Below are 22,870 nucleotides of genomic sequence, written 5' to 3'. Positions count from 1 at the left end.
ACTAGAAAACTATCCTCAAAATTCAATTTGGCAAATTTCCCTCTTACAAGTGCTGCTGCCTCTCAACACAGTGTATGTGTTTACCTTCAAGTACACCAATGATTGGGGAATTATTTCAACCCAACAAAATGGGGGTGGCAATTAATACAAAGTAAATTGTTTCTAGTGGCAATTAATAGAAGGTAAATTGCTTCCAGTGCAATAAAATTGAAAACTGATCCTGACAATCTGCTGAACCTTGTATCTTGCCCATGTAAGATAAGAACACAGAAACACTGTGACAGCAAATGTGAATCTAGAAAGGCAGGACTGACTTGTTCCAAACTCTCTTTCAATTGTCGGGGAAATATTTGTTCAAATATGTTAATTCCTGAAGACTCTGAAGACCATGAAATTTTCATGTATTAAAGAAAGTAGGTGTAATACATATTTTTAAAACTTTTTTTACTCCCTTTTGACTATTTGCAATGAAGAATCTACTTTACAAGGGAGTTCAAATAAGATGTAAAAACGGATACTTAATTTTCAACAATGGTGGCTCGTTGGTATGTAATCAGTGAGACACACTACATAACTGTAAGTTGGGTTGTATGTCTACAAGTAGACTCAATGCAAATTGACCATTTGGTATCCTTATGAATATACAACCAAACTTAGTTATTCCGTGTGCACCACCGGTTGCATAACAACTATCCGCCACTGTTTTCAATGTACTTAAAATTATATTACTCTTAACAAAATTTACAGAATAGGGCTTTTATTTTTCTTAATAAAAGTGCTTTTTCACAGAATTAAAATATAATAATACATTTTTTGGGTTGGGGGGATATCGGACAAGTGTCCTCTTTGGTCGCCATTTTGGTATGAAATTCACATAGGTTTTATGACAGTTTTGAAATTTCAGTTTGGAATTCAAGGCATGAATGCCATAAATCCAGCACAACTATGAATTAAGAAACTTTAGGTGCTGGACTAATAGCGATTAATTTTTATCCAACTACATTTAATTTAAAACATCAAATTTCTCGACTAATTGTATTCAGATTTAGGTTATTCTTTTTTTAAAACAAAGCTAATTAAATGTTCAATCTAAACTATTCCGAACATTGTCTGCGAATTCCTAACGGTTTTGGAGATTTTCTACATCCAATCCAAGAGCAGGACTTTCAAAATGTATCACTTTATACTTTAATGGAAAATGGTGGCTTTGTGTCAAACTTTACGAGAAAGAAGTATTAAGAAAAGTCATAGATTAGAGCTTCTAGAACAAAAGTGCTTTTACAGAATTGGAATATCTTAAATAGTCTCAGAGATACAAGCTAAAATCGGGAGACATGCGCATTCCGGACGGCCGCCATCTTTGGCCGCCATTTTGAGGATGAAGCGCACACGGGATTTTAGGGGACTTTTGATATTTCATTTAAGATCACATGAAAAACAAATCCTGAAATTTTCAGCTTTTTCTAAATTATTTCAGCTCGACACCCTTTTTGGTCCTTTATTTACTGGGCTATAAGGCAAGTTGCAACCGCAGACGAAGAAGAAGAAGATTGAGTAATGTCTACAAAAGAAGAAGAAAAGCAGAAGAGGGAAATACCAATCAAATTTTGGCGAAGTTTACTGCGGTGTAAGTAATTTTGTTTAGTTTATTTGTTACCATCAGCGATAATTGACAGAATCGGAATCCGTATAATTTTAGAACTGAAAAACGTATTTCGTTGATTAGAGTAATGGTTTCTGTCTTAGAAAAGTAAACACACGTGGATACTTCCTACTGTTGCACTACGTATAAAAATGATTTATTACATTTAGAAGTAGAAAGAAGCATCCACGTGCACGTGACATGCGATATGTGTTTCAAATCCCCCACATATACTCATACACTACGTACAAGGGCACATTATTATTCTTCGCATACCATAAAAACACAACGAAACGCAACGCAAACCGACGTACATTTTATTTTATATTACTCAGTAATAAAATGAAAGTCGCATTTTTACCTCATTTTCAAGTTCCTATATCCTCAATGAATAATCTTTAAAAGACTGCACTTCGTGAGTCCTCGCTAAATGATGAGGGCACTCTCGTATACTATATCCTATTTTATAAATCCAGTATTATTCTCGGTATTTCTGTCGCTATATTTAGTAACAATTGAGATTGCATAGTACAGATTTAAGTTAGGTAACCTAGTAAAATTTCTGACAATACCTACCTTTCTTCGTACAGGTTTACTTTTGGCACACCACTCGAAATAATTGTTGAAAAATTATAAGGGTTAAATTCCAAAGTTGGGCGTCCGTTTCCAGCGAAATTTTTAAAATTTACAGGAAATATATGGATAATTTGATCGTTTGTGTGCTTGATAATATATAAGAGTCTCGAAAAATATGTTTATTTGTTATATATAAGCGGTTATAAACATGGGACTATATGGCGAGCGGAGGGAACTACTTGGCGCAAGGTAACCGAACAGTTGCATTGTGGGAAAGAAACTAGCATTTATGTTACCAACATGGCAAATGTACAAGGGCAATGAACTAGCAATTTTAACATTTGTGAAGGAATACATTGATAACGAGCAAAATCTTTTAAAAGTTTGTGAAGAGCACGGATTAGTGAACCTACTAACAAATTGCATAAAGTGTGGAAAGGAGATAACAGTGAAGAAACTTGACGAAAGCGGACGCCCAACTTCGGAATATATGCCAATTATAATTTTTTCACTTAATTTCCTTTTTACTGTCTCCTAAATGATTTACGCTGGGCGACATGAGAGTTCAGTTGGCATAGATAAAATTCAAGGGAGCCATCAGAAATAATTGCTGAAGAATTACAATTGTTTTACGACTTGCGTGTAAATACGGTATCCGGATGTATGGCATTAAAACTAGTGTGAAAAACACAACCTGTGTTACATAGCCACTAAAAACCTGAATAGTATCGAACGGCAGGGCGAAGATTGTAGGTGCGTAGAAAAAGGAGCAGGCGTCTGAGCGACGATGGGTGTACACGTACGCAGAAGTTGTGCAAACAACTGGGTGTTATCTTTAAATGGCCTCTTCAGCTGGTAAACTCACAAACGAGAAATGACATTTTTATTAATTTTATGAAAATGGATCAAAACTTCCCTAACCTTAAGCTAACTCGTTCCTACCCCTACCCTACTTATTTTATTCCAGAGTACCGGGAAGGTTCTAGAACACATGGCCCCTAGATAGATTAGTAGCTAGGTTGGATCCTTTCTGTACAAGAGTTTAATACTCAATTCATATAGTATTGTCGAGCGAGCGTCAGCGGGTGAAGGCCGGTAGAGCCCCGTAGAGCACGTTGTTTTCTGTCTTTATCACAGCTAAATGGGAAGGGGAACCTTGTTCAGAGTACCCTACCCTATTGTACTTTATTACATCCTTTTAAAGCGGCCGTACTTATCAATGCGCAGCTGGAGCGTGTATTGTAAAGTTTACCCCAACTGGGTTTTGGCAATGATAAGGATGGCATTGACATTTGTCATAGTTCATACTACAGGGTGCGGCACGTAAAACCGGCCCGTAAAGTGAACACATAAAATGAAATGTAATGTATTGAATATGACTACTCACCTTCACAGCAGGTGCTGAAAGTGTCCTCCGCCCACTTCAACACACATGTGAGCACGATTGAGGAGATTCATATATACCCTTGTCAGTTCTTGTGTTGTAATGCTATTGGTGACATCCTGGATCCTGGTCTTGAGTTCTTCAATTGTGTGTGGATTTGTTTCGTATACTCTTCCCTTTAAGTCCCCATAAGTAAAAGTCACACGTGGACAAGTCTGGTGACCAAGGAGACCACAACCCTTTGCTGATTGTCCTCTCTGGTGTAAACATCTCATGCACAAGGGAGGCCTTTTACTCAACTGGTTTCGACAAGTTTCACTGGCTGCGGCTGCACGTGACTGCTGCAGGTCACGTAAGTCGACCCGACCTCGACACGCCATCTCTTGGTGGGAAGGTAGATTATTTAAATGTTGCCAAAAACACAATATACCAGAATATTACGACGGGCCGGTTTTACATGCCGCACCCTGTATAAGCGTTCCACTTAAAAACAAAACATTGATTCTGTAGAATGCAGAAATACACTGCGGTGGAAAATACTATCTAATACAACCATCTTTCATATGCACTCGCTTATTTTATCTGTCGTAAAGACTCTTGTAATGAATTTGCACTAGTAATCCTACTCTTGTAAACCTAAAGGCTGGTCTACACCAGGGTGTCTATCGGTCACGAAAGCCACGAAATCAGAAATCGGTCATGAAAGTCAAGAAATTTAGCTTTTAGGTCACGAATTTTTTATCTGTACAAATATAAGTCAAGACTGAAAAATTTTGTTCTATAAGATGTCAAAATTCATCACCAAAAATGTGTATGGTCGGCTTTAGACGCTACCAAATCGCAAGCAAAGCACACATGCGTGAAAAAACGGGCTGATATTTAGTATCTCCCCCAATCTTGCACATTTAAGATTTACAGTCTGTTACTTACTTTACAAAATATAGCGAAGCCAGGGACAGCTAGTGAAGAGGTAGAAACCCCCAGGGCCCTTGTACTTCTATCTTTATCACAATTTAGACAAAAACAAGGTACTTGGTTCTGGGACCATGAAACTGAGTACTGCTGGCATCATTGAGTAGTTAGCTGTGACATTTCAGTGTTTAGTTTTTTGTCATTTATATCAGTGTTCGAAGTGGAAATAAAGCAGAGGTGGTATGTTTTATTACTATTTTGACTCGACATACCGTCTGTCTAAATGTTGAAATACAATGAGGGTATGTTGCCTAAAAGATTGCATTTGTATTTACATAATGACTCAAAACCATGAAAGAGTATCTCCGTAGTTACGAGGGGTAGGAATGGAGACTTTGCCCCGCCCCCAACTTTCTGAGAAGAATAAAAAATATCCTCTTATGTTGTGTTATACAGAATTATATATGACAGGATTGAAAGCAGAGTTTTTATTAACAATTTTAAACAATTTCGTGTGGGAGAACTCACGGACCCTCCACTCGATTGAGAATTATTCCAGACCTCCGGAAGGTCCGCCCCTACAGCAGACAAACCTTAAATCCACCTTTGCTCAAAACGCGGCAATTATATGTATTAAAGCAAGACATATACATAAGAAAGAAACAATTGAATATGGGACAATAAAATATAAAACAATACGCAATAGAACAGATTTAACAATAAAGCACTTAAGCAAAACAACAGATTTTTTTTTAATAGCTTACGCTATATTTTTCTCGTAAATACCGGACTCAGTTACGTTTTTCTTTATAATTGCAGACAGAAAAGAAGAACTCATAACAATACTTTCCGATCTCAGTTTAAACAAGTCACATTTTCAATACATTGCCTTTTGTTTGGATTGGGCCCATGGCAGGGTTGGCTGGTTTAAACCAGCTGTTTTTTTTTTAAAAAAAAAAAAAAAAAAACTGGTTTAAACAACAATAACAACAGCAACAACAACAAAAACGAAAAAGTGCTTTAAATCGTGTGAACTTAATGGTGATGTTTCCACATATCAAACCATCCGCATTACGTTTATCTACTTTTCACCTTTTAATCAAGGGGTCCCGTGTTCAATTCTTGGTCGAACCACAACCCATCTTTCAAGTGTAAACCAAGTAGCGATTCGAGGTGTCCCTCTAAGCGAAAGTCTTCTCCGTGATAACCTTGGTATTTCATAAGGATGTTAAGCGTAAACATACGAAATGAAACCAAATTATATATATTTCTACTTGAATGAATGCTTGTTGTTTTATAAAGATGCCGAGCTTCCTCTTATTGATAGAAATTAGCAAAACTGAAATTGATATCAACTGCCTACGTAGCTTCCAACATCAACTTGGATTTGACTTTGTTTTAATTTTATTGAATGATATCTACATACCAAATTTGTAATTTAATACCTCAGTTTTAGCGTAGTGATTATGATATGCTGACCTTAAAATTTTACATACAAATACATATAAAGTAATAACAGGATTTTCCCAGTGGCTAAGGCGGGAGTTTCCCGATTTATATATAATTGTGTATAATGTTTTTACTTGTAACTGTTTATCTTTTTGTCCTTTTGAAATGACTCTTGACAATTATATTAACAAGTACGCCTATGTAAAGATCAGTACAACGTATTTTTATCAGGAGCCCTTCTTGAGTGAGTCGGCAGTCGCATTTGTGACCAATTAGTCCCGGTTTCGTGTCCAAATGGACAATTTCTCTTGGATGTAAGTCGAGAAGCGGTTTGGATTCCGCTTTAAGCTTATGTGACTCCTTCCAGCATATCCTTGTTGTTGCATAATAACAACAAGACGAAACAAACTAATTTCTGTCCATATCTAATATAAATACATAGAGTAAATTATTTAAACCAAAAAAACCTGGTTTTTTGTTTTTTTTTTCAATAAAAACCATGGTTTTTGCCAACCCTGGGTAAAATACTGGACAGTTGGCTACCCCAAACACAACCAATACGAGTACTTGCGTAGGAGCAAAGGGTGAACTTCTTCATATATACCTCATTTTAAAAACAAAATGAAAATATTAGGAAAAAGATAATAAAAATGTTGGTGTTGCCAACTTAAAATCTTTGACGTACAAAGCTATTAGTCAATTCCTGTGTTTGAAAATTAATTTATTAAAGACGTATATTAGCATTCACTTTCCAGTGATGGTATATCTTGATCACTGAAAAACCAGAGGCGGTATGGCATACCACCTCATGCCGTCTCACTTCGATCACTGACTTATATGCTAATATAATAAGGAAGAATTTCTGAAATTGGGTGAAAGCCATGGGTTACTGAATCGAACAACACGATGAGGGAACATATTTGTCTGTTGAGAAGATATTGTATTTTGCAGTAATGCTGTGCCTTCTGAAACGCGACAAATTAAGCCTCGTGTAGATTTTACAGGGTGCATAATAATTATGCTGCGTTAGTAGAATAATACGTACGAAACCTCGTTTATTCTCACTAGTACTGCTGGCATGTTTTTTAAAATGAAATTATGTAGAGAAGGTGGCGGTTCTAAACGGAAAAAATGCTTATTTTAATTTTTGTGGAGAAGTACTTAAACGAGTAGTATGATGTACTGTAAACTACATCATACTACCTCATGTTTTTTATTGCAATTGATTTTTCTTGTGATGTTTCTAGAGCTTACAAGGGATGAAAGGGAGATTATATATATCGAAATGGAAAAGGGTTTATACACCAGTCGAAGGCACTAATGACGCCTATTACGAAACTGTAATAAAAATTTTCCGAATGTATTTACTCTGCGAGTTATATGAATATATAGGGTGTGCAAAAAATCCGGTGCCACCCTTAAAAGTCACAGACGGAGAGACGGACAGATGCCAAAACAGGAAAACATGTGTGTAATAATTTTAAAAGTACAACGTACCAAAGCAAAAAGTGTTGTCCCAAGCCTGCCCGCAAGGTCCAAGGGTCCAACTCAAAGTTTTCAAATAGCAAGAAGGATAAAGTTGCATATAGTTAGAAAGCTGTTGGGAAATGAAAGAAGACGGAACAAGTCTCGACTCTCTAAAATTACGCTGGACATGACGGCCGGACAAAAATGTAGGGATGAGCACGAGTCGAGCCAAAACTCGACTCGACTCGAATTAGGCTCGAGTTTTAAGTCGAGTCAAAGGTAATTTTCTCGAGTCGAGTTTCGAGTCGATGGCTGTCTCGTTCAGCTCGTTTTAACTCGTTTTGAAATCATGGCCTGATTAGACTGGAAAGCGAAAGTCATAAGAAAAGTAAGTTATAATGTGGAATACTTTTAGTGTTCCTCACGAGAGGGAACACTACTCACATTTCGTCTCGTCTCGATAATGAACGACAATAGATTTTTATAACGAGACATCCTCAAATGTCGTGAGCACCAATCTAAGTATATACTGTAGTTCATACTATCAAGGCTGAGATCTGCACGGTCAAATTTTTTAGCCCAAACAGAATTCCAACCCGGGTAGTGATGTCAACCGGCTCGGCTTCGTTTAACTGAGCGAACAGCTCGAGCCGTCTCGGTTGGGATGAGTCATCAGCTCGGGTCAGTTGAGCCGATGGCTTGAGCCGGCTCCGTTGGTATAAGCCATCTACTCAGCTTAATTGAGTCGATGGCTCGAGCCGGCTCGGTTGGGATGAGCCAACGATTCTGTTCGACTCGAGCCAGCTCGATTAGATGAGCTATTGGCTCGGCTCACTTCTCGGTTCGGCTCGATAATGAATGAGCTGTGCGCCGTGCCGCTCGAGTCGTTGACAACCTTAAACCCTGGCCGAGAAGTTTTAAACATACTTTGTCGGCGCCCTATAACATTCAACCCGGAACAAACGATGTCCTTGCCTTCTAGACTTCACGACTACCAAGGTCAACAGTCAACTAGTTAATAGTATTCAGATACAAACTGCCTATTTTTATTTTTGTACACGATGTTATAATAATAATAATAATAATAATAATAAGTTGTAGTAATAGTATCATTGATAATAATTATATTGTCTATGTAGGATACTTGAAGAGTGTACTTGAAACTATGCATAGGATTTGGGTCGTTTTGACTTGACTCGACTTGAAATTCGACCCGAATTCGAGTCCAATTTCTAATCGAGTTAAAGGAAATTTTTTGAGATAGGTTCTCGAGTCGAGCTCAAAAATTTCTGCTTCGAGTCGAGTCGAGTTTGAGAGAAAAGTCGCTCATGCCCATTCCTCAAAAAGCAGAATTTCATATTAGGTTCCACACAAAAAATATATTTCCTCTAAATTTAATCTAGCTCATAAAATGAACTGATACTTACATAGGGTGTTTCAAAACAACACCGACAACGTTTTGCAGGTGATTCTGACACCAAGATAAGACAAAAAAGTATAGACTAATCTGGGTGCACAAATGCTTCCTTTCGGAGTTATAGGGTGACAAAAACATGAAAAAATGAACTTTAAAGGTCCATAGCACGAATACTATGGGACCTACCGTAGTCGGGTTAACACTGTAGAAACTAGTATGTGCCCTATCCAAATATCCATGTTTCAGAGCCTGTGGTACTTCCGTAACAGTTTTTATGTTGGTGAGTACTTCAAATTATATGCCCGTAGCCAAACTGACTCTATAAAAATTGTTACGTGAGTACCGCAGGATTCTGAGTTGAGTTGTTGAGTTGATTTTGAGTTTAACGTCCCGTTCAGCAGCTATATAAGACGTGGACCTACTGATTAACGTGGAATCCGAACCACATGAGCTCCGCCGGAAATCGAACCCGGGTCTCTTACGCCAAATGCCGCAGGATTCTGAAACATGTAATATTGTATATTGCACATATTAGTTTCTAAGTGAAGTCTTGACCCGACTACGGTAGGTCCCATAGTTTTGGTTCATGGGACCTTTAAAGTTCATTTATTCATGTTTTCGACAGACTATAACTCCGAAAGGAAGCATTTGTGCACCCAGGTTGTTCTATACTTTTTGTCTTATCTTGGTGTCAGGAATCACCTCCCAAACGTTGTCGGTGTTGTTTCGGAATACCCTGTTGTATAGTATAAACCTTATTCTAAGAGTCAGTGATTGATATTTAGGGTGATAATGTACTTTGATAGTTACATTGTATTTACTAGTCTCTATTACATACATATAATGCAAATGGATAGTACCGTTACAACTTTTTATTCTTTACAAAATTACGCGTACTGAGCCAAGTGTTGCTATGTGTACTATAAAAAAAAGAGAGTTATTTAAGCGAAATCGAAAACGATAAAACTATTTATTAACTTTAGAACTAATTGTTTTTAACCAGTCAGTAGGAGAAAATAATGACAAAGTAAGCGTCGTGTGGGTTTCTTCCGTAGGATTTTCTTCTGAATCGAAACCTCTGTTTCGTTTGGGATTCAAGTTACGGGTCTGCTATCCTGACCATGGGTGCCCGAAGGGGAAGGGCAGAGTGGGATCCCTCCTGGCTCACGAAAATGTGTACGTAATACAGCACACCACGTGTATTACATACCAGACGTAATATATATAGCAACCATGGAATGGGCCCCTCCTAGAAAATTTTCGTAGGGCGCGCATGATCCTGACTGAGGACCTTTGGCTTTTCTTCACCACTATTTTGGCATCGAGCAGGGTTTTCCCAAATGGGCCCAGCCCGAAAAAATCCACCCACCTTTAAGGTTGGACCACCTTAAAACCCCCCTAGGTTTTTGAGCTTTTTGTTAGTATATTATTGCTACAACTAAGGCGATCACATTGAAAGTGATTTTTATCAGATTTTGGACTTTCCTTGGGTGAATTAGATGCTTTCACGTTAAGGTACACAACAACATTCAATATAAGGCCTTTATAAAAGTTCTGAATGGATAATAATAATAATAATAATAAAAAAAAACCGTACCGTAGCTTGAGATAATTATAGAACAAATTAATGTATGGATTATGCTTATAGCCTATTTGAAGTAAAATATATTTTATATTTTAGAAAATACTTTCCGTAAATAGTGTGCTCACCGACTCGACAACACCGAGGGACATTATCCCTCATACATCTGATGAGTTTAATGCCATAGGTGCCCTTACTACCAGTAAATATGTAGTGCATTAGTAAAACTATTAGTATTATTTTTTTTATTACCTTTGATGGTAACAAAAATATTCTTCAGTAAAATTTGGTTTTCCAACAACAACAGTTTAGTTCAGTTATTTGTTGCTACTGTTCAAATAAGCATTCTGTAGAATCAACAGTAGCAATAACATAAAAATTGTTGTCAAATTTAAGAAGCTTAATGCTCAGAGTTCCGAAAACTACGTAACGCTTACTATTTCAGGTGCTGAATTCAAACTTCCATACTAGTGGAAGTTTCGATGTATAGGAAAGAAAGTTTGCATTAAAATAATCGCGAAAGAAGTGCACGAGAAATTCCCGCAATTGAACGCACAAAGCATCGGAACTGAATACTTCAACAATAAAACTATTTATTTTACGCTGGAAGGTATTTAATTACATTTAAGACATTTTGAAACATTTATTTTATAAAATATGAATTATATATTTGTTATATATAATTGGCCACAAATGCGATACATTTGCCGACTCACCCACGAAGTACTCCTGATAAAAATATGTTGTACTGATCTTTACATACTTGTTAATATAATTGTCAAGAGTCACTTCAGAAGGACAAAAAGATAAACAGTTTTACAATTGAAACCATTATACAGAATTAAATATGGATAATTGCAAAACACTGCAGAATACAGAAGAACTAATTCAATAGTAAACATGATTAAAACGAAACAATATTTAGAATTTTTCTTTGATTGCAATTGCATAACAAACTATAAAAAATCACAAAAGTAACATTCATAAACTTTTATATATATAAAGTTGCTTTTGTATTATAATCTCTTGGAGTAATAAATGGGGAATTTAGGTCTAAATATGATACGCATAATATACGGGAGTGAAACGTTATAACCCACAAGTGTCTCTTGATCAAGAATTTTACGAACACTTACACTTTTACGAACATTTTTCGTTTATTGGTTTAAAGCAGCCAACCCTGCGAATAACATTAAAGAGACTCAATAATAACAATGTCAATGCCAATAAACCGTATTCACCATTGTGTTGTACTTTATTTTTTAAGGAATGCCTTTTTTCTTTCTTGCTTGCAACCAACAGAGTCACGACAAAATTCACTGAATTCCGCACACAGATCATTGAAGAGCAACTGTAATCTTACCGATAGATAGTAGCAACAGTTACTGTGAGTTAATGTTACCAAACTTACCTTACCGCAAGAAACTTCACCGAGAAGGAATGAACGTGCTATTTTCTTATTGTACTTTAACAGTTATTATAACATTCATGGAGTTCCTATATTAACTTCAAGTTTTTCGTTACCTTTCTATTTGAGTACGGGTATATCGTTTTAGTGTCATGCTTTTCTTGTTCTCAGCTGCAGTTAGATCAATTCATTTGTTAGCTCAGAGTTATGTCCCTGGTTCGATTCTTGGCCAGGTAAGTTTGTGGTGCACAACATCGTGTCCGTGGATATTCTCGGGGTACTCCCGTTTCCTTCCACAGTCATTCCACCAATTCTTCCATCATCATTCACTCGCCTTAATCATCCATCTCCCTTTGCCTTAAGGGCACAATCGTGGGCCGTTAAACTGCAAGATTTCATTTTTTTTTTTTAATCAACCAATGAAACTGATACCATTTATCATCCTAGGAGTTGTAGTTAGTAAGGAAGTACAATTCTACAAGTTGTAGGTTTTTATTGAAGACTAAGCTATGTACAGCATAATAGTTTAGCTTTTTTTCAACTTGTAATTTGTTGCTGTGTATTTCTTCCTTTCTAATCTCGTTCAATTATTTTCACTTACACAAAAATAAAATTGATTCGAACACTGCTTTCTACAGGGCACTGCACTTCTTCTTCTTCTTCTTTTTTTTGTTCCAGAGTGTTTTTAATCTTTGGCGTATTTATAATTTACTTTTTTTTACCCTGCTGCAGTAAAGTTTTTCTCAGGGTCGTCCTGTTTCCTCCCACATTTTGATTCTACCACTTCCTCCATTATCATTCTCTAGAATTATTTATTAGCCTCCTTTAGCCGAAAGGGTACAAACGTTGAACTAAAAAATTAATTTCAGTTTTTACTTCTATGTATATGCATGAGTTACTTTCTTAGGAACGATTCATTGGTAATGCTCTCTCCTTTATTTCCTTAAATAGGTCCTATTAAAGCACTGTTCTTACTTTCCTGACGTTAGTTTAGGTTCAGGCTTGATATCTTGTAGTTCGAGTTGATTCTTCAGTCAACTTCGTATAGTGATGTGCTTCAATTACTTACTAGTTGTTAATTGAAATTGCATTTGTCAGTTCTTTTTCTCAGGAAGTTGAAAGCATATACAATTAATCATCGATCTATTAACAAATAAGTTCTGTTCATTTTTATTCTTATACGTAAGTTGTACCGATGCGAATTGATGGAGTCCACCATCTTTAATTGCCATCTGAAAAGAATCTTCGTAGGCAAGCTATCTTTCTACTTGATGGATTCGTAGATCAGTGCTATGGTCTAAAAGTTATCTACAGGGTTCCTACTGGTCAGGGAAATCAGGGAAACTCAGGGAAAATGGTGCAGGTGAGGGAAACTCAGGGAAGAAGACTGGAAATCAGAGAAAGTCAGGAAAATTTTATAAAATATATATATTTTTTAACATCAATTGTACAGCGGGCGACACTTCTAAATGGTACAGCCATATGGAGATTTACGGCTAAGGTGTACCATTTAGAAGTGTCCACCGCTGTACAACAATTTCAGCTTAACCACCCGTTATAATACCTATTTGTTTTTTATTGCTATTTTTTTCGTTTGTGGGTAGATATCAATGATCACAGTATGGGGCGTTGCTCAGACTTTTATGGGAGGTAAGTGGAATGTATGAGCAATTGATTACTCTTTGTCTATATAGAATAAACGTTCTCATATATAAATATTCACCCTTACTTATTCCTTATTTGTATGTCAACGTCATCCGACATCTGGCATGAAAGTCAGGGAATTTCCTGCCAAAAGTCAGGAAAAGTCACGGGGAAGTCAAGAGAATAGATTTCTCCAGATCAGTAGGAACCCTGATTTCTGACATTGCCATATAATTAAATTTTGTGTTGAGGTAACGTCTGGAGAAGGTCCCGGAGGGTATACCAGTACACCAATTTCGCTTTATTTTGATCTGTCGAATAGTTTCTTGTGGCCTTCGGGTACTTTTTTTCTTTTTTGTTTTAAATATCCAGTATAGTTCCCAAGCGTCTAAGCTATCACTGGCAAGTGAAGCACATGTTCCCTTACTAGTTGAGGAGTGGGGGCACCATCGGTTACATTCATATTAGGGATGGCCAGACGGATCAGGATCCGAAAATTTAGATCCGGATATCCGGTTCCTGGATCCAGATCCAAAATTTTGAAGTTTGGATTCGGACTCATGTTTTTGAATATTTTAGGCCTTAGATTCAGACCGAGAACTAAAATATCCATATGTATAAAATAAACCGTTACAGATCTGTCCATTTGCTTAAAAACAATGTTTATTAGATGGTGTTGTCCTGTGTTCGTTATTCATGGTAATTACCCATTGCTTCTGTTGTATGTCTGCTCTTAACTTACAATAAAATTAATGAAATGTACACCCCTGGACAGAAGTGCCTTAAAGTCTTCGAACAACAGTACAGCCCTTTTTAAAAACATTTAAACCTATACAAGTAACGAACTAACCTGAATGACAGTGTTTAAGCGAACATCCTACAATCAATTCAAGAAAGTACTAATTAAAATAATTAAAGAAAAAAGTATTCTTGAGCGTGAGTCGGTGAGAAAATAATAATATCACGTTTACTGAATAGGTTCTAAATTAACATTTGAAAGTTGTATTAAGCTCTATCATTTCGTGGATGTCTAGTCTCGTTTCAGGTGCAATTTTCGCATTTTTTTTTTTTTTTTTTAATATATGTATTAAATTACATAAGAGTTTTCGGGCACCGTGAGTAATCATTAAATTTTTGTTTGTCGGTGTTGTGCGCTCCTTAGGTTGATAACTCTGTTTGCTAACTTATTGCTTTGTAACATACGACTTACGTCATGTAAAAGAAACAAAAAAGAAAGAAAAAAGTTTACTAACCTTAGAAGAAACACACAGTAGGTACTTTCCCGTTTCTATAAAACTACGTGGGCTGTACGTAGCCGAAATTTGAACTTTGCATTGGTAGCAATGGTAATGCAAAGCTGAACTGTACTTAATCGTCATTTGCTTATCTTGTACTGCCGTATGCTTTTTCATTTGACTGTCTGGATTAACAACGGCAACGCTAAACTGAACTGTATTCGATGGCATTTTATTTGACGTCCTGGTGCTGTGTGGTTGTGTTCTACGATAGAGGTAATCCAGGATGGGCAAGAGTGCTATTTGGAAACACTTTCAAAGTGAGAAATCAAAATGAACTGCTACCTGCAAATATTGCAAAATTGAAATATGAAATAAAGGAAGTATCAACGCATTGTGGAAACACATAAAAGACGACATCCAACAATAATAACGGAACCTGAAGTGTTACTCTCCGTAGATGAGCAAGAGGTGCAGATTGACAGCGTTTGCACACGTCCCTGGCAATGCCGGATCCGGTTCTGACAATGCCGGCGATGGAATCGGCGGCAATGAGATCAAATGGTAGCTTGCACACGCTTTCCGACCCGGCAAAAAAGCCGGTGGAACTCCCGGCTCCGGCAAGTGCAGCCGGACTAGCCGCCGACATGTCGGTGTCGGCTCCGGCTCCGGTTTTGTCGGCGGCAATGTTTTCTTATGCGTGGATGCACACGCAGCCGGTAAAGACGGAGCCGGCTTGCTGATAGGTTTCTTCAATCTAGCTACAGTGAGTGAGTGGCAAGGCGTTGTGTATTCTTGTTTCTTTTCCTGTATTTGGATTTTTTGTTTGCTTCCGTTTTTTTAATATTTCCTTTTTTTCACATCATATGAATATATAATGAAGAATGAAATAATCAAAATGGCTGTGAGGTACCACAAATATAGCGGCTTGCTATTTACATAAATTCTCAGCAAGGGAAATTCGGATCTTGTTTGAATTATCCAACTACGGCAACGCGGAAAGTGAGTTTCACAGATGTATGTATGTATATTAATTTGTTATCTTCTACAGCAGAAACTTACTTAAACGATTTAAACAAAGGGTCATTGGATTCGTTTTGATAGAGAATATGTGAGCATATATTATGAAGTCATAATTTAAAAAAAAAATAACATGGCGGAAATGAACAAAATGGAGATACGAAGAAATTATGAATCTAGGATAGTTGTCCAGTGTTTATCCTGTTAATTATGCAACCCAATATGTACGGTATAAATATCCATCATGATCGTAGAAGTAGGCATTCCCAAGCATAACAAAGGTTGTAAATAAAATTAAAGTAAATAAAAATTACAACACAACTACAGAAAGAACTGAAAAAACACAAACAGAACAAGAAAATTTCCATTTTTGTAGTTGCATACTGTTTTACCCTATAGATTATAATAAAAATATTCATGTACTCTGTCTTGTCTGGCATTTGTTCCATAGAACGATTGTGGACTGAGTGAATAGGCAGCCGCAATGTTGCCTTTCCACAACCTATTATCATTATCATTATTATTGTTATTATTATTATTATTATTATTATTATTATTATTATTATTTTAAATAGCTTGATCTCAGCCTATTTCAATTTTGAGAAATTTAAATAGATGTTAAAATTATGGCAACAAAATTGAAAAAAAAAAAAAAAAGAAAGAAACCAAAAGAAGGCCATATACTTCGTGCACTCACATCCACACACACAAAGAGCAAATAACCTTGTTTTTTCGATCTTCTGTTTAGTCTCCCCCGAGGGAAAAATATAGAAATATAATAGTTTGCAAGACTCCTTCCATCAATCATTGATAGCCATTAGGTTTCTCCTAAGCATTTTCCTTTTGTGTAGATTGTCTTTAGTACATAATTTGGAAAGGGGAGGGGGGGTTTGTTGAAAGAGGGAAAGGAATGCATAAAGAAGAATATCTTGTATAATAGTATGATTTGATTTCATCAACACAACAGGCTACAGCCGAAATTGCCTATGTTTTTGTTTTACAAGATGCAAGATGCATTGCAAAACGTTATCTATGAATGTCATATCGGACATACTACATATGTAGGCCTATCTCCCCTGGAAAAAATCCTCCTATGCTGAAGAAAATTATAATTTAGTTCCGTTTCCTCCTTTCGATTCCAGGAATGTACTCGATTCGTCTATCTATATGCAACTATGCAAGCCCGCAGGGGATCAAGGACAGAAGTAGGTCAAGTTGTCAGGGGTGGATTAAACTGACGTTTAACATTTATATGAAACTATTCTGGAGTGCCATACTTTCTGCGTGAGTGTGGCTATATGTTACTTATTTCCGCTTGATGTAGCTTTTTGATTTAGTGGATTGTTTTCTGCAGTGCACTGAAGTCTTGCTTCAGTGACAATTCATTTCATCGTTTATCGAGTGACAATGACTAAAGTGTTTCAGTACGATGTTTTGAATCTCATTGAATTAGCGGAAATGAGACCTTGTCTATGGGACTAGACTAAAGATTCATATAAAGACAAGGTCGAAAAGCAGAAAGCCTGGAAAGAAGTATATACAAACCTTGCACAAGACTTCGACACTATGAACAGAAAGAAACGAGAAGCGACAGGTATGTATAGGATAATATAAAACAGTAGTGATTCAAACACTTTCTGTTTACTTACAGTTGATACATAAAATGTAGATTATATGTAAATGAAAATAAAATGTACAATCGAAGACATAGAAATGGGCCACTTCGATGTTTTCTTCTGGGTACGGACAATTTACCAGCGTTCAATTTGCCACCAAAATTCGACAAAGCGGTCAATTTGCTACCAGTTTTCGCAAATTCTTGACAATTTGACACTATTGGATTGTGGGTTTAAGTATAGGGTTACTGCCTATTGTGACTTGTCAAAGTTATTAATTTAGCCATGTTTTTCTGCGAATGCTTTTGATTAGACCTATGTACGGACCAATTTACAATATACCTTTGTGTACTAAAGAAAAGATATTTGGGAATTTAGATGTTAATGCTCCTACGTCACTTGATTGACGTAATACAATTAACCTTGTTCTTTGCATTGAGCTATTTCTCAGATATTGAACGACCCTTCCATTTATTCATGTCAGTCTGTAATAATATTACACGACTCTTGCAAAAAAAAAAAAAAAAAAAAAAAAAAAAAAAACCGAACGAACAGCGCTGAATATGATTACTAATTCGTTGTACTAAGAAATCGAACGTCTGTTTAGACATGCGAAAGTAATTAATTAAAAAATTTCGAATCATATGTTCGCAGCTTTTCATATAATGTATAAAACGAACCTTCCACATGACGCACTGTCAACAATGAATGGATCCAAATCTTTCTAGTGCTGCTTTGTTTCCTCTTTCTTCGCCGTAAGTACAGCAAGGCAAGGAGATATTGTTTATTTATTGCTGGACTCATGTTCAAACTCAAACTACCTCTCGGCACCGGCATTACCGGGATGTGTGTGCAAAGCAGCCCCGGTTCCGGTTCCGGCATTGTCGGTGCCGGATCCGGCATTGTCGGGGACGTGTGCAAATGCTCTGAAGAAACGACAGAGGTACGAGGCCGTAGGCCGATGAAATGAGATATCAGAGGGTCTGAGGGCGAATTCCCTAAACATTTCTTTTTAAATTGAGTATGATTAGGGGCTTTTGTAGTGCGAGGTCGTAGGCCGAGCAATAACCGGAGTCTGATGGCAAAGAAAGCGCAACACTTGCGGTACTGGGACATTTGGAGTACTATTCGAAACAGCTTCTTATTCTCCAAGTTAAGAGATGATATTTTCGGGTGTTCAGTTAGAGGATAAACACACACTATCAACTGCTATACAAAGACCAAATTTTATAACATTGGTGTAGCCAGCAAGTTGTTCAGCATGCCAGCAAGGGGAGAATAACATAGACTTCTTCAGGGAACTGGGGGCTTTTTTGCATACTAAAAGCAGACTAAAAATCTTCTTTCAGAATATAAAACCATTATTCACTATACATACATACATGCACTCAAAACATGTAAACCCAAATATAAGGATCACTTATACAGAAAAGTGAAAAAAAAAAAAAGAAACATTTACTAGAATATATGGTAGTCACATCCGAACGATGTAAACAAATGGCCAAAACTAAAAAAAAAATTAAATAAAATAAACAAATCATTATATGTGATTGGTCAAATACCTGTCGATGACATTTAAAGAGAATTTCTATATTTCTTTTATAGGTTTCATTAACAATTTTCCAATAACTATTTGCTTAGAGTTGAAATATAACATTCTTCTTTCTTCGTTTTCAACATATTCTAATTACGAGAAAGTATTAGAGCAAAGGGCAAATTGCCTGCAGAGTGGTTTATCATAAGTCACTCATTTTGCACACAGTTGTCCATTGTTATGAGCATATTGAGGGATTTTTGGTCAGATCAAGCTCGGAATAAGTATAAGAGACAAAGTCAAAATTAACGTTCAATGAATTAGTAATTTATTTGTATGATTTATAATAGAGTTCAACTAGTATATTAGAGATAAACACATAACACTAACAAATAATGCTTGGGCAGAACACATTCTGAGGCAGAGCCTCACCTCTGGAACTGATTTATAGTCATTTATAAATTCCAATTCCTTAATCTTCCTCCACTGATTGAAATGAAAATTACACCACTAATGTGCGTTTCCTGCTGGAGCAGTATTTTTCGAGATGTTATTGCTGCTTGCTCGAAATCCAATTTGATTAATTTTGGATTCCAATCTTTAATATTAGCCTTCACCAAACTGAAAATCTCTGATATGTCTTATTATCTCTTGCTGGTAAGAGGCCGAAGATCAACGGAACAATATTTGTTTCCTCGAAGTTATATTCCCGTTCTTGAAATTTCGATACTGTCTGTACTTAAAACCCTGATAAAAAGTGCATGGTTTCTTCTCAGAGGTTTCGATTACTGTGATAGTTTCTATTAGGTGGCCCGCGTGATCTCCTCTTATGTATAACCTACCAAAATCAGCCAATCAAAATGAATCACATAATATTAGGCTGTTTCATCTCCATACCCACCTCCTTTATTATTATATTCATTCTAATTGTGATAAAGGCGTGTGAAATGGATGCTTTTGATGCACGTTCCACGTTGTGTACGGCAAATGTCCCACCGTCTAAGGGAAAGTTTTGAACAGTACCGCAAATATCCCAGAAAAACTGTTTTTCTGGTTGTACCGCAAATGTCCTGATACCGGTGGCGAAGCCCCAACTAGCCGCAGGCTAGTAAGTATATAAATGTATTTGCGTTATGACTGGAAATTGCATGTATAGCTGTGGACGAAATTGCATAAGTAGCCACAAGAAATGACAATCCTTTAAAATAACAATTTAAAAAAGCCAACAAAACTTACTCTTGAATGGGTTGTATATTATGTTTGCGCAGGGGCAGATCCAGAACAGACTCCTGGAGGGGGTGGATGGACTCTTAGGGGAACGGTTGGTGATGCTAGCAGTGACAAATTATTTACATGATCTGAAATTGCCACAAATTACTCCTAAAGTACACTTTGTTGGTGCCGCTGGAGTAGGGAAGAACGACCCTTCACTCTGCCCCTGGATCCGGATATGTGTTTTCGTGAATGATAAAGCTCCTTATACAAACTATTCAGATTGAATAGTGGTGGATTACTAATTACAAAGATATATTTTACTGCTCGAGGCTGCATATGGTATTTTGTATACACATTCAGCTACATTAATACATTAATTTTGATACATTAATTGACATTTAGAATTTTATCTCTACTACAATTCTTAATACTAACTTAGGTGGTACAGTTACAGAAAAACGTATTTTTAAAGAAAAAAAAGAAAAAAATCATCAAGAGCAAGAAAAGAAAGTTGCTTGTTAATTTGATTTGATCTATATTTTATGGCTGTTCTATTAGCTATGGCCTAGCCCATCACGACTAGGAATTGGCGTCATTCAGTGATCACAATAACTCAGAAAGAATTAGGAAAGGAAGCAGCCTGAGCCTAATGAAGAAGACTGGGCTTGTGACTAAGGTTTCATTCCAGCATTTGACTAATGTTACAGAAAACAAAGGATAAACTTCAATCAAGATGACTGCTTTAAAAAAGATTTACTACCTTCTCGATCGAGTGTTTCCACTAGAATAGAATCTGACAGTGAGATTGCTCTCACCAAAGTCGACGGTGTTACTGAATCAAATTTGGATTAACTATGACACATTAAGGCACAAAAACCAAACATCGACAGAATGAAGAAAACGAAAGGCCGTCACACGATCACATGCCACAAGTGTCTTTGCTGATTCGGAACACCCGAATTTTCTGATACGGAATTTCGGATCCGGATCCAATTTTCAGATACCGGATATCCGGACCCAAGTGGATCCGGATCTGGCCATCCCTAATTCATATAACACATTCTAACTTACTGGTTTTACTATACTCGTGGTCAACACAAGCTTTCAGTGACGTAGTTTCAGTAGCTCCAAATCACTAATCATAAGTAATTCCAAGTAGTGTTGAAATTGCACCATTATGAAAGAGTTTCCTACTACTGAATCTCATTTTTAACATTTACTGTACATAATTAAAATTATTAGCAGTTTGAAGTAACAAATAGTTAATATATACATAAAGCATGCTTACAAATACACAATGATCTTAAGTTCTAGAAACGAACAGAAGGTTGCAACATTTTCTGTAACAAACAGTGCGGTTTATTAATGCGCGCAAACAAATAATCCCACATTTTAAACCCTTTATGTAGAACAAACTTTGCAGTTATAATTTGATCAAAGAACTACAATATATCTGTGAAGTACAATAACTTGTATATATGTATAAAATAGCTTGGTTTTTGCTGTACATGTGCAATATGGCGTCCTCTGCGAGGGTTCAGTGTCTGTTCACCTGCGTGTTATTTTCGATTAGATAGAGGTGGCAGTCCATTAAATAGCCAAGCAAGGCAAATTGTTTTAAGCGTGTATTCACACTTACGACCTGCCGATCCCTGTAAGTGTGTGAATGATGTTCCTAGCCTTACGGCTGATATGACGTGTCAGTGAGCGTAAAAAAGGAATTCTTGAAAGAGGAGAAAGTTTGAACACCCGTAAAGACAAGTGACGGGCTGAAAAATAAAGGTGCACGATTAAAAAAAAAAAAAAAAAAAAAGGATGATTTTACAAAGCTTGTCATCCGTCAGAAAGTGCATAAATTTTGGTGCAATGGAAACAACAAGGCTCCCACGGTGAAGGAAATTTCGGCTGAAATCAACAGTGATCCTAATTTACAAGAAAATGACTTTTAAGCTTTAGAATATAATTTGTATCGCCTCTTTCTACAAACTTCAATGTGAATGATAAGCTCTTACTCTTGAGCTTCCTTGGTTATATGGTTAGCGTACGTGCTTTGAGTATGGAAGACCCAGCTTCGATTCCTTCTGGGAACCCATGTTAAGCTTTAGGTCCACGCATAATTTACCCTCAGTGCTGAAAGAACTCAGATCCAACCAAGCAGCTACGTATTTTTAAATAACCACACAGCAGAAGCACAAGGAACAGCACAATGTACTTTATTGAGATCCAATTTTATATCATAATTCGCAACTTTAAAATTTCTCTATTTACCACGAGGTTTCCCATAAATGTATTGAAGACAGATGCTTTCATGGTACAACTTGCTTATCGCAGCACAACGTAATAAAATAATGAGCAATTATAACTGCTATGCTTATTACAGCAAATTAAGATGCAATTGTTGCGTCGCGTTGACGAAAATTACTGAATAAGGCCCAGAGAGACAACGAAGGATTTCTCTTTTTTAAGATGTGAGGTTTGTAAGCACCTTTCTTCTCTTCCATTGTATATGAGGGCACGGTGACTCAGTGGTAGAGTGCTTATTTCTGATTGGGGTCAGAAAGTGTATAAATTTTGTTGTAACGGAAGGAACAATGATCCCATGGATAAAGAAATTTCGGATATTTATTTCCTACTGTTTGTTAATTAACTGATCCTCGAACGTGATTGACTGCTACGTGATCGTCAATCGGAAGCTCTGTGTCCACTCCTGCGCATTGCTTCGCACACTGGCTGTCAGCTGTACGCGCGCATGAATACAATAATTTCCTT

The 22,870-nt window shown here is 36.7% G+C and overlaps 1 protein-coding gene across 1 annotated transcript in view; it reads left to right on the top strand.

Annotated features, from left to right (window-relative positions):
* The first annotated feature begins 1,415 nt into the window (after positions 1–1,415).
* The window catches only part of LOC145671308 (E3 SUMO-protein ligase NSE2-like), a 117,482-nt gene continuing 96,027 nt past the window's right edge, over positions 1,416–22,870 (top strand). The window contains exon 1 of the mRNA XM_081740282.1: positions 1,416–1,627. The gene's annotated coding sequence lies outside the window, so the exon portion shown is untranslated. The remainder of the gene's footprint in view (positions 1,628–22,870) is intronic.

The sequence above is a fragment of the Thermobia domestica genome, chromosome 15 (genome assembly GCF_964235325.1).
Source record: "Thermobia domestica chromosome 15, izTheDome1.hap1.1, whole genome shotgun sequence".
Taxonomy (NCBI): Eukaryota; Metazoa; Arthropoda; class Insecta; order Zygentoma; family Lepismatidae; genus Thermobia; species Thermobia domestica.
The sequence above is the reverse complement of the archived record's forward strand: the minus strand, read 5'-3'. Positions and strand labels throughout refer to the sequence as shown.